This window comes from Petromyzon marinus, chromosome 35, assembly GCF_048934315.1.
Source record: "Petromyzon marinus isolate PM22_M1 ecotype Great Lakes invasive population chromosome 35, UKy_Petmar_22M1.pri1.0, whole genome shotgun sequence".
NCBI classification, from domain to species: domain Eukaryota; kingdom Metazoa; phylum Chordata; class Hyperoartia; order Petromyzontiformes; family Petromyzontidae; genus Petromyzon; species Petromyzon marinus.
This window is the reverse complement of record NC_133701.1, coordinates 12,294,960-12,309,709: the sequence shown is the minus strand read 5'-3', so window position 1 is coordinate 12,309,709 and position 14,750 is coordinate 12,294,960. Positions and strand designations below refer to the sequence as shown.

The 14,750-nt window shown below is 44.1% G+C and overlaps 10 non-coding genes across 10 annotated transcripts; all 10 read left to right on the top strand.

The window, feature by feature from the left end:
- Positions 1–140: 140 nt before the first annotated feature.
- Positions 141–223, top strand: TRNAL-CAG (transfer RNA leucine (anticodon CAG)). Its single transcript has one exon. It is a non-coding gene; the product is annotated as a tRNA-Leu (tRNA).
- Positions 224–1,680: 1,457 nt separating this feature from the next.
- Positions 1,681–1,763, top strand: TRNAL-CAG (transfer RNA leucine (anticodon CAG)). The gene has a single exon. It is a non-coding gene; the product is annotated as a tRNA-Leu (tRNA).
- A 1,472-nt stretch (positions 1,764–3,235) lies between these two features.
- TRNAL-CAG (transfer RNA leucine (anticodon CAG)) lies at positions 3,236–3,318 on the top strand. Its single transcript has one exon. It is a non-coding gene; the product is annotated as a tRNA-Leu (tRNA).
- Positions 3,319–4,793: 1,475 nt separating this feature from the next.
- TRNAL-CAG (transfer RNA leucine (anticodon CAG)) lies at positions 4,794–4,876 on the top strand. The gene has a single exon. It is a non-coding gene; the product is annotated as a tRNA-Leu (tRNA).
- A 1,474-nt stretch (positions 4,877–6,350) lies between these two features.
- TRNAL-CAG (transfer RNA leucine (anticodon CAG)) lies at positions 6,351–6,433 on the top strand. The gene has a single exon. It is a non-coding gene; the product is annotated as a tRNA-Leu (tRNA).
- Positions 6,434–7,875: 1,442 nt separating this feature from the next.
- On the top strand, positions 7,876–7,958 carry TRNAL-CAG (transfer RNA leucine (anticodon CAG)). The gene has a single exon. It is a non-coding gene; the product is annotated as a tRNA-Leu (tRNA).
- A 1,474-nt stretch (positions 7,959–9,432) lies between these two features.
- On the top strand, positions 9,433–9,515 carry TRNAL-CAG (transfer RNA leucine (anticodon CAG)). Its single transcript has one exon. It is a non-coding gene; the product is annotated as a tRNA-Leu (tRNA).
- A 1,489-nt stretch (positions 9,516–11,004) lies between these two features.
- TRNAL-CAG (transfer RNA leucine (anticodon CAG)) lies at positions 11,005–11,087 on the top strand. The gene has a single exon. It is a non-coding gene; the product is annotated as a tRNA-Leu (tRNA).
- A 1,474-nt stretch (positions 11,088–12,561) lies between these two features.
- Positions 12,562–12,644, top strand: TRNAL-CAG (transfer RNA leucine (anticodon CAG)). Its single transcript has one exon. It is a non-coding gene; the product is annotated as a tRNA-Leu (tRNA).
- Positions 12,645–14,088: 1,444 nt separating this feature from the next.
- On the top strand, positions 14,089–14,171 carry TRNAL-CAG (transfer RNA leucine (anticodon CAG)). Its single transcript has one exon. It is a non-coding gene; the product is annotated as a tRNA-Leu (tRNA).
- Positions 14,172–14,750: the final 579 nt, after the last annotated feature.

Sequence of the window (14,750 nt, the reverse complement as noted above, 5' to 3'; positions counted from 1 at the left end):
TGTTTGGAGAAAGACAGAAGTTGTCCGAGTGAAATCGAACACTGCACCTGGATAAATAATGAGAATGTATATTTCACACGAACCACGTGGATCGATGCTGAGAATGGATTAAAATTATCCTATTGTGACACCATGCCACAGTCAGGATGGCCGAGCGGTCTAAGGCGCTGCGTTCAGGTCGCAGTCTCCCCTGGAGGCGTGGGTTCGAATCCCACTTCTGACAGAATGATGCTCTTTTGTGAATTAACAACAATTTTGTAATTTCAATTAAACTTTGCTATCACAATAGAATTGAGAAATATTCGATAATGGAATTGGCAGGAAAGTATGGTGAAATATAAATATGAGAAAAACAAAAGACACGCACAAAGAGTGATTGAGAGCATTACATATGTTATGGAGGGAAACACAATGCAAAAAATCACATTGGTATGCAAGGGACCGGCATTAAAAACATGTAAAATGAAAATTTATAACATGGCTATGACTACTATACGACCAATTGTCTTCCTGTTATAGGGTAGGTAAGATAGTGCTGCCCTTCTGGTGTGGATATGAAGTAACTTGATGATATTTTGTTAATCAGTTCTGTGATATATTTTTCCATGAACCATTGTCTCACATAGGCTGTAGGCCAGCCCTGCACGAAGTCGAATTGTACGCTTCATACCATGCATGACACTAGCAGTACAATTTCGATTAAATTTGGCGATAAGATGCAGCACTACCCTCAATTAAACATTACTCATAATCACTGCATTTCGTTGATGAAATGCATCTTGGCTATGATTATTCTTCACGGATGTTTCTGAGTAAATATTGGAATTCCCTATTTCTCGGATCATGCGTCCGTCTAAACGACAACTAGTTTGTCAACAAATGGTGGGCATTGTCTTGCTTGAATCACTTGTGATGAGCAAGTCTTCTTGCCTGTGTAGTGGAGTAGAAAGGTGCGTATTGCATGGAAACAGAGACAGTGCGGTTTATGTTGGGTCAGCCTGTTGTGAAGGCAATGTCATTGGGGTTCATGTTGGGTCAGCCTGTAACGAAGGCAAATACAGTGCAGGTAATGTTGGGACAATTAAGCTGGGAGAGCCAAGGACGGCTGTGATTGTTTGGTGCTGTTGCCGGGGCCGGAGAGGCGTCTGGAAGTCTGGCGAGAAGCAGGTGTACGATCACGCGGAGTGCCGTTGGGACGCGGACTAATTAATTAAGGCGTAATGATAGCGGGGATATATTGGGGGGTCGGCAATTGGAGCGCGATTTTGAGTTTGGAGAGCTTGGAGTAACAGGCAGAATTGAAGTGTGGAGAGTTTGAGAGAGAGAGTTTGAGAGACAGAGTTTGTAAGACGCTGTGTGCGAAGTCGCTGTGTGCGAAGTCGCTGTGTGCGAAGACGCTGAGTGCGGAGTAAGTGAAGTAATCGTGGGGAATGGAGAGACAAAGGTGGCGAGCGAGTCGAGTGACGCACGGCGAGCGAGCCGTGGCGACCTGGATACTGTAGAATGTGGAGGACATGCTGAGAGTTGTAGATAAAACGGTGTTCGGAGAAAGACAGAAGTTGTCCGAGTGACATCGAACACTACACCTGGATAAATAATGAGGATGTATATTTCACACGAACCACGTGGATCGATTGCTGAGAATGGATTAAAATTATCCTATTGTGACACCATGCCACAGTCAGGATGGCCGAGCGGTCTAAGGCGCTGCGTTCAGGTCGCAGTCTCCCCTGGAGGCGTGGGTTCGAATCCCACTTCTGACAGAATGATGCTCTTTTGTGAATTAACAACAATTTTGTAATTTCAATTAAACTTTGCTATCACAATAGAATTGAGAAATATTCGATAATGGAATTGGCAGGAAAGTATGGTGAAATATAAATATGAGAAAAACAAAAGACACGCACAAAGAGTGATTGAGAGCATTACATATGTTATGGAGGGAAACACAATGCAAAAAATCACATTGGTATGCAAGGGACCGGCATTAAAAACATGTAAAATGAAAATTTATAACATGGCTATGACTACTATACGACCAATTGTCTTCCTGTTATAGGGTAGGTAAGATAGTGCTGCCCTTCTGGTGTGGATATGAAGTAACTTGATGATATTTTGTTAATCAGTTCTGTGATATATTTTTCCATGAACCATTGTCTCACATAGGCTGTAGGCCAGCCCTGCACGAAGTCGAATTGTACGCTTCATACCATGCATGACACTAGCAGTACAATTTCGATTAAATTTGGCGATAAGATGCAGCACTACCCTCAATTAAACATTACTCATAATCACTGCATTTCGTTGATGAAATGCATCTTGGCTATGATTATTCTTCACGGATGTTTCTGAGTAAATATTGGAATTCCCTATTTCTCGGATCATGCGTCCGTCTAAACGACAACTAGTTTGTCAACAAATGGTGGGCATTGTCTTGCTTGAATCACTTGTGATGAGCAAGTCTTCTTGCCTGTGTAGTGGAGTAGAAAGGTGCGTATTGCATGGAAACAGAGACAGTGCGGTTTATGTTGGGTCAGCCTGTTGTGAAGGCAATGTCATTGGGGTTCATGTTGGGTCAGCCTGTAATGAAGGCAAATACAGTGCAGGTAATGTTGGGACAATTAAGCTGGGAGAGCCAAGGAAGGCTGTGATTGTTTGGTGCTGTTGCCGGGGCTGGAGAGGCGTCTGGAAGTCTGGCGAGAAGCAGGTGTACGATCAAGTGGAGTGCCGTTGGGACGCGGACTAATTAATTAAGGCGTAATGATAGCGGGGATACATTGGGGGGTCGGCAATTGGAGCGGGATTTTGAGTTTGGAGAGCTTCGAGTAACAAGCAGAATTGAAGTATGGAGAGTTTGATAGAGAGAGTTTGAGAGACAGAGTTTGTAAGACGCTGTGTGCGAAGTCGCTGTGTGCGAAGACGCTGTGTGCGAAGTTGCTGTGTGCGAAGACGCTGAGTGCGGAGTAAGTGAAGTAATCGTGGCGAATGGAGAGACAAAGGTGGCGAACGAGTCGAGTGAAGCACGGCGAGCGAGCCGTGGCGACCTGGATACTGTAGAATGTGTAGGACATGCTGAGAGTTGTAGATAAAGCGGTGTTCGGAGAAAGACAGAAGTTGTCCGAGTGACATCGAACACTACACCTGGATAAATAATGAGGATGTATATTTCACACGAACCACGTGGATCGATTGCTGAGAATGGATTAAAATTATCCTATTGTGACACCATGCCACAGTCAGGATGGCCGAGCGGTCTAAGGCGCTGCGTTCAGGTCACAGTCTCCCCTGGAGGCGTGGGTTCGAATCCCACTTCTGACAGAATGATGCTCTTTTGTGAATTAACAACAATTTTGTGATTTCAATTAAACTTTGCTATCACAATAGAATTGAGAAATATTCGATAATGGAAGTTGGCAGGAAAGTATGGTGAAATTTAAATATGAGAAAAACAAAAGACAAGGACAAAGAGTGATTGAGAGCATTACATATATATTATGGAGGGAAACACAATGCAAAAAATCACGTTGGTATGCAAGGGGTCAGCATTAAAAACATGTAAAATGAAAATATATTACACTGCTATAACTACTATACGACCAATTGTCTTCCTGTTATAGGGCAGGTAAGATAGTGCTGCCCTTCTGGTGTGGATATGAAGTAACTTGATGATATTTTGTTAATCAGTTCTGTGATATATTTTTCCATGAACCATTGCCTCACATAGGCCGTAGGCCAGCCCTGCACGAAGTCGAATTGTACGCTTCATACCATGCATGACACTAGCAGTACAATTTCGATTAAATTTGGCGATAAGATGCAGCACTACCCTCAATTAAACATTACCAATAATGACTGCATTTCCTTGATGAAATGCATCTTGGCTATGATTATTCTTCACGGATGTTTCTGAGTAAATATTGGAATTCCCTATTTCTCGGATCATGCGTCCGTCTAAACGACAACTAGTTTGTCAACAAATGGTGGGCATTGTCTTGCTTGAATCACTTGTGATGAGCAAGTCTTCTTGCCTGTGTAGTGGAGTAGAAAGGTGCGTATTGCATGGAAACAGAGACAGTGCGGTTTATGTTGGGTCAGCCTGTTGTGAAGGCAATGTCATTGGGGTTCATGTTGGGTCAGCCTGTAATGAAGGCAAATACAGTGCAGGTAATGTTGGGACAATTAAGCTGGGAGAGCCAGGGAAGGCTGTGATTGTTTGGTGCTGTTGCCGGGGCCGGAGAGGCGTCTGGAAGTCTGGCGAGAAGCAGGTGTACGATCAAGTGGAGTGCCGTTGGGACGCGGACTAATTAATTAAGGCGTAATGATAGCGGGGATACATTGGGGGGTCGGCAATTGGAGCGGGATTTTGAGTTTGGAGAGCTTCGAGTAACAAGCAGAATTGAAGTATGGAGAGTTTGATAGAGAGAGTTTGAGAGACAGAGTTTGTAAGACGCTGGGTGCGAAGTCGCTGTGTGCGAAGACGCTGTGTGCGAAGTTGCTGTGTGCGAAGACGCTGAGTGCGGAGTAAGTGAAGTAATCGTGGGGAATGGAGAGACAAAGGTAGCGAACGAGTCGAGTGAAGCACGGCGAGCGAGCCGTGGCGACCTGGATACTGTAGAATGTGGAGGACATGCTGAGAGTTGTAGATAAAACGGTGTTCGGAGAAAGACAGAAGTTGTCCGAGTGACATCGAACACTACACCTGGATAAATAATGAGGATGTATATTTCACACGAACCACGTGGATCGATTGCTGAGAATGGATTAAAATTATCCTATTGTGACACCATGCCACAGTCAGGATGGCCGAGCGGTCTAAGGCGCTGCGTTCAGGTCGCAGTCTCCCCTGGAGGCGTGGGTTCGAATCCCACTTCTGACAGAATGATGCTCTTTTGTGAATTAACAACAATTTTGTAATTTCAATTAAACTTTGCTATCACAATAGAATTGAGAAATATTCGATAATGGAATTGGCAGGAAAGTATGGTGAAATATAAATATGAGAAAAACAAAAGACAAGGACAAAGAGTGATTGAGAGCATTACATATATATTATGGAGGGAAACACAATGTAAACAATCACATTGGTATGCAAGGGGTCAGCATTAAAAACATGTAAAATGAAAATGTATAACACTGCTATGACTACTATACGACCAATTGTCTTCCTGTTGTAGGGCAGGTCGGATAGTGCTGCCCTTCTGGTGTGGATTTGAAGTAACTTGATGATATTTTGTCACTCAGTTCTGTGATATATTTTTCCATGAACCATTGTCTCACATAGGGCGTAGACCAGCCCTGCACGAAGTCGAATTGTACGCTTCATACCATGCATGACACTAGCAGTACAATTTCGATTAAATTTGGCGATAAGATGCAGCACTACCATCAATTAAACATTACTAACAATCACTGCATTTCCTTGATCAAATGCATCTTGGTCATGATTATTCTTCACGGATGTTTCTGAGTAAATATTGGAATTCCCTATTTCTAGGATCATGCGTCCGTCTAAACGACAATTAGGTTGTCTCAAAATGGTGGGTATTGTATTGCTTGAATCACTTGTGATGAGGAAGTCTTCTTGCCTGTGTAGTGGAGTAGAAAGGTGCGTATTGCATGGAAACAGAGACAGTGCGGTTATGTTGGGTCAGCCTGTTGTGAAGGCAATGTCACTGGGGTTCATGTTGGGTCAGCCTGTAACGAAGGCAAATACAGTGCAGGTAATGTTGGGACAATTAAGCTGGGAGAGCGAAGGAAGGCTGTGATTGTTTGGTGCTGTTGCCGGGGCCGGAGAGGCGTCTGGAAGTCTGGCGAGAAGCAGGTGTACGATCACGCGGAGTGCCGTTGGGACGCGGACTAATTAATTAAGGCGTAATGATAGCGGGGATAAATTGGGGGGTCGCCTATTGGAGCGGGATTTTGAGTTTGGAGAGCTTGGAGTCAACAGGCGGAATTGAAGTGTGGAGAGTTTGAGAGAGAGAGTTTGAGAGACAGAGTTTGTAAGACGCTGGGTGCGAAGTCGCTGTGTGCGAAGACGCTGTGTGCGAAGTCGCTGTGTGCGAAGACGCTGAGTGCGGAGTAAGTGAAGTAATCGTGGGGAATGGAGAGACAAAGGTGACGAGCGAGTCGAGTGACGCACGGCGAGCGAGCCGTGGCGACCTGGATACTGTAGAATGTGGAGGACATGCTGAGAGTTGTAGATAAAGCGGTGTTCGGAGAAAGACAGAAGTTGTCCGAGTGAAATCGAACACTGCACCTGGATAAATAATGAGAATGTATATTTCACACGAACCACGTGGATCGATTGCTGAGAATGGATTAAAATTATCCTATTGTGACACCATGCCACAGTCAGGATGGCCGAGCGGTCTAAGGCGCTGCGTTCAGGTCGCAGTCTCCCCTGGAGGCGTGGGTTCGAATCCCACTTCTGACAGAATGATGCTCTTTTGTGAATTAACAACAATTTTGTAATTTCAATTAAACTTTGCTATCACAATAGAATTGAGAAATATTCGATAATGGAATTGGCAGGAAAGTATGGTGAAATATAAATATGAGAAAAACAAAAGACACGCACAAAGAGTGATTGAGAGCATTACATATGTTATGGAGGGAAACACAATGCAAAAAATCACATTGGTATGCAAGGGACCGGCATTAAAAACATGTAAAATGAAAATTTATAACATGGCTATGACTACTATACGACCAATTGTCTTCCTGTTATAGGGTAGGTAAGATAGTGCTGCCCTTCTGGTGTGGATATGAAGTAACTTGATGATATTTTGTTAATCAGTTCTGTGATATATTTTTCCATGAACCATTGTCTCACATAGGCTGTAGGCCAGCCCTGCACGAAGTCGAATTGTACGCTTCATACCATGCATGACACTAGCAGTACAATTTCGATTAAATTTGGCGATAAGATGCAGCACTACCCTCAATTAAACATTACTCATAATCACTGCCTTTCGTTGATGAAATGCATCTTGGCTATGATTATTCTTCACGGATGTTTCTGAGTAAATATTGGAATTCCCTATTTCTCGGATCATGCGTCCGTCTAAACGACAACTAGTTTGTCAACAAATGGTGGGCATTGTCTTGCTTGAATCACTTGTGATGAGCAAGTCTTCTTGCCTGTGTAGTGGAGTAGAAAGGTGCGTATTGCATGGAAACAGAGACAGTGCGGTTTATGTTGGGTCAGCCTGTTGTGAAGGCAATGTCATTGGGGTTCATGTTGGGTCAGCCTGTAATGAAGGCAAATACAGTGCAGGTAATGTTGGGACAATTAAGCTGGGAGAGCCAAGGAAGGCTGTGATTGTTTGGTGCTGTTGCCGGGGCCGGAGAGGCGTCTGGAAGTCTGGCGAGAAGCAGGTGTACGATCAAGTGGAGTGCCGTTGGGACGCGGACTAATTAATTAAGGCGTAATGATAGCGGGGATACATTGGGGGGTCGGCAATTGGAGCGGGATTTTGAGTTTGGAGAGCTTCGAGTAACAAGCAGAATTGAAGTATGGAGAGTTTGATAGAGAGAGTTTGAGAGACAGAGTTTGTAAGACGCTGTGTGCGAAGTCGCTGTGTGCGAAGACGCTGTGTGCGGAGTAAGTGAAGTAATCGTGGGGAATGGAGAGACAAAGGTGGCGAGCGAGTCGAGTGACGCACGGCGAGCGAGCCGTGGCGACCTGGATACTGTAGAATGTGGAGGACATGCTGAGAGTTGTAGATAAAGCGGTGTTCGGAGAAAGACAGAAGTTGTCCGAGTGAAATCGAACACTGCACCTGGATAAATAATGAGAATGTATATTTCACACGAACCACGTGGATCGATTGCTGAGAATGGATTAAAATTATCCTATTGTGACACCATGCCACAGTCAGGATGGCCGAGCGGTCTAAGGCGCTGCGTTCAGGTCGCAGTCTCCCCTGGAGGCGTGGGTTCGAATCCCACTTCTGACAGAATGATGCTCTTTTGTGAATTAACAACAATTTTGTAATTTCAATTAAACTTTGCTATCACAATAGAATTGAGAAATATTCGATAATGGAATTGGCAGGAAAGTATGGTGAAATATAAATATGAGAAAAACAAAAGACAAGGACAAAGAGTGATTGAGAGCATTACATATATATTATGGAGGGAAACACAATGTAAACAATCACATTGGTATGCAAGGGGTCAGCATTAAAAACATGTAAAATGAAAATGTATAACACTGCTATGACTACTATACGACCAATTGTCTTCCTGTTGTAGGGCAGGTCGGATAGTGCTGCCCTTCTGGTGTGGATTTGAAGTAACTTGATGATATTTTGTCACTCAGTTCTGTGATATATTTTTCCATGAACCATTGTCTCACATAGGCCGTAGGCCAGCCCTGCACGAAGTCGAATTGTACGCTTCATACCATGCATGACACTAGCAGTACAATTTCGATTAAATTTGGCGATAAGATGCAGCACTACCCTCAATTAAACATTACCAATAATGACTGCATTTCCTTGATGAAATGCATCTTGGCTATGATTATTCTTCACGGATGTTTCTGAGTAAATATTGGAATTCCCTATTTCTCGGATCATGCGTCCGTCTAAACGACAACTAGTTTGTCAACAAATGGTGGGCATTGTCTTGCTTGAATCACTTGTGATGAGCAAGTCTTCTTGCCTGTGTAGTGGAGTAGAAAGGTGCGTATTGCATGGAAACAGAGACAGTGCGGTTTATGTTGGGTCAGCCTGTTGTGAAGGCAATGTCATTGGGGTTCATGTTGGGTCAGCCTGTAACGAAGGCAAATACAGTGCAGGTAATGTTGGGACAATTAAGCTGGGAGAGCCAAGGAAGGCTGTGATTGTTTGGTGCTGTTGCCGGGGCCGGAGAGGCGTCTGGAAGTCTGGCGAGAAGCAGGTGTACGATCAAGTGGAGTGCCGTTGGGACGCGGACTAATTAATTAAGGCGTAATGATAGCGGGGATACATTGGGGGGTCGGCAATTGGAGCGGGATTTTGAGTTTGGAGAGCTTCGAGTAACAAGCAGAATTGAAGTATGGAGAGTTTGAGAGAGAGAGTTTGAGAGACAGAGTTTGTAAGACGCTGTGTGCGAAGTCGCTGTGTGCGAAGTCGCTGTGTGCGAAGTCGCTGTGTGCAAAGACGCTGAGTGCGGAGTAAGTGAAGTAATCGTGGCGAATGGAGAGACAAAGGTGGCGAACGAGTCGAGTGAAGCACGGCGAGCGAGCCGTGGCGACCTGGATACTGTAGAATGTGGAGGACATGCTGAGAGTTGTAGATAAAACGGTGTTCGGAGAAAGACAGAAGTTGTCCGAGTGACATCGAACACTACACCTGGATAAATAATGAGGATGTATATTTCACACGAACCACGTGGATCGATTGCTGAGAATGGATTAAAATTATCCTATTGTGACACCATGCCGCAGTCAGGATGGCCGAGCGGTCTAAGGCGCTGCGTTCAGGTCGCAGTCTCCCCTGGAGGCGTGGGTTCGAATCCCACTTCTGACAGAATGATGCTCTTTTGTGAATTAACAACAATTTTGTAATTTCAATTAAACTTTGCTATCACAATAGAATTGAGAAATATTCGATAATGGAATTGGCAGGAAAGTATGGTGAAATATAAATATGAGAAAAACAAAAGACAAGGACAAAGAGTGATTGAGAGCATTACATATATATTATGGAGGGAAACACAATGTAAACAATCACATTGGTATGCAAGGGGTCAGCATTAAAAACATGTAAAATGAAAATGTATAACACTGCTATGACTACTATACGACCAATTGTCTTCCTGTTGTAGGGCAGGTCGGATAGTGCTGCCCTTCTGGTGTGGATTTGAAGTAACTTGATGATATTTTGTCACTCAGTTCTGTGATATATTTTTCCATGAACCATTGTCTCACATAGGCCGTAGGCCAGCCCTGCACGAAGTCGAATTGTACGCTTCATACCATGCATGACACTAGCAGTACAATTTCGATTAAATTTGGCGATAAGATGCAGCACTACCCTCAATTAAACATTACCAATAATGACTGCATTTCCTTGATGAAATGCATCTTGGCTATGATTATTCTTCACGGATGTTTCTGAGTAAATATTGGAATTCCCTATTTCTCGGATCATGCGTCCGTCTAAACGACAACTAGTTTGTCAACAAATGGTGGGCATTGTCTTGCTTGAATCACTTGTGATGAGCAAGTCTTCTTGCCTGTGTAGTGGAGTAGAAAGGTGCGTATTGCATGGAAACAGAGACAGTGCGGTTTATGTTGGGTCAGCCTGTTGTGAAGGCAATGTCATTGGGGTTCATGTTGGGTCAGCCTGTAATGAAGGCAAATACAGTGCAGGTAATGTTGGGACAATTAAGCTGGGAGAGCCAAGGAAGGCTGTGATTGTTTGGTGCTGTTGCCGGGGCCGGAGAGGCGTCTGGAAGTCTGGCGAGAAGCAGGTGTACGATCAAGTGGAGTGCCGTTGGGACGCGGACTAATTAATTAAGGCGTAATGATAGCGGGGATACATTGGGGGGTCGGCAATTGGAGCGGGATTTTGAGTTTGGAGAGCTTCGAGTAACAAGCAGAATTGAAGTATGGAGAGTTTGATAGAGAGAGTTTGAGAGACAGAGTTTGTAAGACGCTGTGTGCGAAGTCGCTGTGTGCGAAGTCGCTGTGTGCGAAGTCGCTGTGTGCGAAGTCGCTGTGTGCGAAGACGCTGAGTGCGGAGTAAGTGAAGTAATCGTGGCGAATGGAGAGACAAAGGTGGCGAACGAGTCGAGTGAAGCACGGCGAGCGAGCCGTGGCGACCTGGATACTGTAGAATGTGGAGGACATGCTGAGAGTTGTAGATAAAACGGTGTTCGGAGAAAGACAGAAGTTGTCCGAGTGACATCGAACACTACACCTGGATAAATAATGAGGATGTATATTTCACACGAACCACGTGGATCGATTGCTGAGAATGGATTAAAATTATCCTATTGTGACACCATGCCACAGTCAGGATGGCCGAGCGGTCTAAGGCGCTGCGTTCAGGTCGCAGTCTCCCCTGGAGGCGTGGGTTCGAATCCCACTTCTGACAGAATGATGCTCTTTTGTGAATTAACAACAATTTTGTAATTTCAATTAAACTTTGCTATCACAATAGAATTGAGAAATATTCGATAATGGAATTGGCAGGAAAGTATGGTGAAATATAAATATGAGAAAAACAAAAGACAAGGACAAAGAGTGATTGAGAGCATTACATATATATTATGGAGGGAAACACAATGTAAACAATCACATTGGTATGCAAGGGGTCAGCATTAAAAACATGTAAAGTGAAAATGTATAACACTGATATGACTACTATACGACCAATTGTCTTCCTGTTGTAGGGCAGGTCGGATAGTGCTGCCCTTCTGGTGTGGATTTGAAGTAACTTGATGATATTTTGTCACTCAGTTCTGTGATATATTTTTCCATGAACCATTGTCTCACATAGGGCGTAGACCAGCCCTGCACGAAGTCGAATTGTACGCTTCATACCATGCATGACACTAGCAGTACAATTTCGATTAAATTTGGCGATAAGATGCAGCACTACCATCAATTAAACATTACTAACAATCACTGCATTTCCTTGATCAAATGCATCTTGGTCATGATTATTCTTCACGGATGTTTCTGAGTAAATATTGGAATTCCCTATTTCTAGGATCATGCGTCCGTCTAAACGACAATTAGGTTGTCTCAAAATGGTGGGTATTGTATTGCTTGAATCACTTGTGATGAGGAAGTCTTCTTGCCTGTGTAGTGGAGTAGAAAGGTGCGTATTGCATGGAAACAGAGACAGTGCGGTTATGTTGGGTCAGCCTGTTGTGAAGGCAATGTCACTGGGGTTCATGTTGGGTCAGCCTGTAACGAAGGCAAATACAGTGCAGGTAATGTTGGGACAATTAAGCTGGGAGAGCGAAGGAAGGCTGTGATTGTTTGGTGCTGTTGCCGGGGCCGGAGAGGCGTCTGGAAGTCTGGCGAGAAGCAGGTGTACGATCACGCGGAGTGCCGTTGGGACGCGGACTAATTAATTAAGGCGTAATGATAGCGGGGATAAATTGGGGGGTCGCCTATTGGAGCGGGATTTTGAGTTTGGAGAGCTTGGAGTCAACAGGCGGAATTGAAGTGTGGAGAGTTTGAGAGAGAGAGTTTGAGAGACAGAGTTTGTAAGACGCTGGGTGCGAAGTCGCTGTGTGCGAAGACGCTGTGTGCGAAGTCGCTGTGTGCGAAGACGCTGAGTGCGGAGTAAGTGAAGTAATCGTGGGGAATGGAGAGACAAAGGTGGCGAGCGAGTCGAGTGACGCACGGCGAGCGAGCCGTGGCGACCTGGATACTGTAGAATGTGGAGGACATGCTGAGAGTTGTAGATAAAGCGGTGTTCGGAGAAAGACAGAAGTTGTCCGAGTGAAATCGAACACTGCACCTGGATAAATAATGAGAATGTATATTTCACACGAACCACGTGGATCGATTGCTGAGAATGGATTAAAATTATCCTATTGTGACACCATGCCACAGTCAGGATGGCCGAGCGGTCTAAGGTGCTGCGTTCAGGTCGCAGTCTCCCCTGGAGGCGTGGGTTCGAATCCCACTTCTGACAGAATGATGCTCTTTTGTGAATTAACAACAATTTTGTAATTTCAATTAAACTTTGCTATCACAATAGAATTGAGAAATATTCGATAATGGAATTGGCAGGAAAGTATGGTGAAATATAAATATGAGAAAAACAAAAGACAAGGACAAAGAGTGATTGAGAGCATTACATATATATTATGGAGGGAAACACAATGTAAACAATCACATTGGTATGCAAGGGGTCAGCATTAAAAACATGTAAAATGAAAATGTATAACACTGCTATGACTACTATACGACCAATTGTCTTCCTGTTGTAGGGCAGGTCGGATAGTGCTGCCCTTCTGGTGTGGATTTGAAGTAACTTGATGATATTTTGTCACTCAGTTCTGTGATATATTTTTCCATGAACCATTGTCTCACATAGGGCGTAGACCAGCCCTGCACGAAGTCGAATTGTACGCTTCATACCATGCATGACACTAGCAGTACAATTTCGATTAAATTTGGCGATAAGATGCAGCACTACCATCAATTAAACATTACTAACAATCACTGCATTTCCTTGATCAAATGCATCTTGGTCAAGATTATTCTTCACGGATGTTTCTGAGTAAATATTGGAATTCCCTATTTCTCGGATCATGCGTCCGTCTAAACGACAACTAGTTTGTCAACAAATGGTGGGCATTGTCTTGCTTGAATCACTTGTGATGAGCAAGTCTTCTTGCCTGTGTAGTGGAGTAGAAAGGTGCGTATTGCATGGAAACAGAGACAGTGCGGTTTATGTTGGGTCAGCCTGTTGTGAAGGCAATGTCATTGGGGTTCATGTTGGGTCAGCCTGTAATGAAGGCAAATACAGTGCAGGTAATGTTGGGACAATTAAGCTGGGAGAGCCAAGGAAGGCTGTGATTGTTTGGTGCTGTTGCCGGGGCCGGAGAGGCATCTGGAAGTCTGGCGAGAAGCAGGTGTACGATCAAGTGGAGTGCCGTTGGGACGCGGACTAATTAATTAAGGCGTAATGATAGCGGGGATACATTGGGGGGTCGGCAATTGGAGCGGGATTTTGAGTTTGGAGAGCTTCGAGTAACAAGCAGAATTGAAGTATGGAGAGTTTGATAGAGAGAGTTTGAGAGACAGAGTTTGTAAGACGCTGTGTGCGAAGTCGCTGTGTGCGAAGACGCTGTGTGCGGAGTAAGTGAAGTAATCGTGGGGAATGGAGAGACAAAGGTGGCGAGCGAGTCGAGTGACGCACGGCGAGCGAGCCGTGGCGACCTGGATACTGTAGAATGTGGAGGACATGCTGAGAGTTGTAGACAAAGCGGTGTTCGGAGAAAGACAGAAGTTGTCCGAGTGAAATCGAACACTGCACCTGGATAAATAATGAGAATGTATATTTCACACGAACCACGTGGATCGATTGCTGAGAATGGATTAAAATTATCCTATTGTGACACCATGCCACAGTCAGGATGGCCGAGCGGTCTAAGGCGCTGCGTTCAGGTCGCAGTCTCCCCTGGAGGCGTGGGTTCGAATCCCACTTCTGACAGAATGATGCTCTTTTGTGAATTAACAACAATTTTGTAATTTCAATTAAACTTTGCTATCACAATAGAATTGAGAAATATTCGATAATGGAATTGGCAGGAAAGTATGGTGAAATATAAATATGAGAAAAACAAAAGACAAGGACAAAGAGTGATTGAGAGCATTACATATATATTATGGAGGGAAACACAATGTAAACAATCACATTGGTATGCAAGGGGTAAGCATTAAAAACATGTAAAATGAAAATGTATAACACTGCTATGACTACTATACGACCAATTGTCTTCCTGTTGTAGGGCAGGTCGGATAGTGCTGCCCTTCTGGTGTGGATTTGAAGTAACTTGATGATATTTTGTCACTCAGTTCTGTGATATATTTTTCCATGAACCATTGTCTCACATAGGGCGTAGACCAGCCCTGCACGAAGTCGAATTGTACGCTTCATACCATGCATGACACTAGCAGTACAATTTCGATTAAATTTGGCGATAAGATGCAGCACTACCATCAATTAAACATTACTAACAATCACTGCATTTCCTTGATCAAATGCATCTTGGTCATGATTATTCTTCAC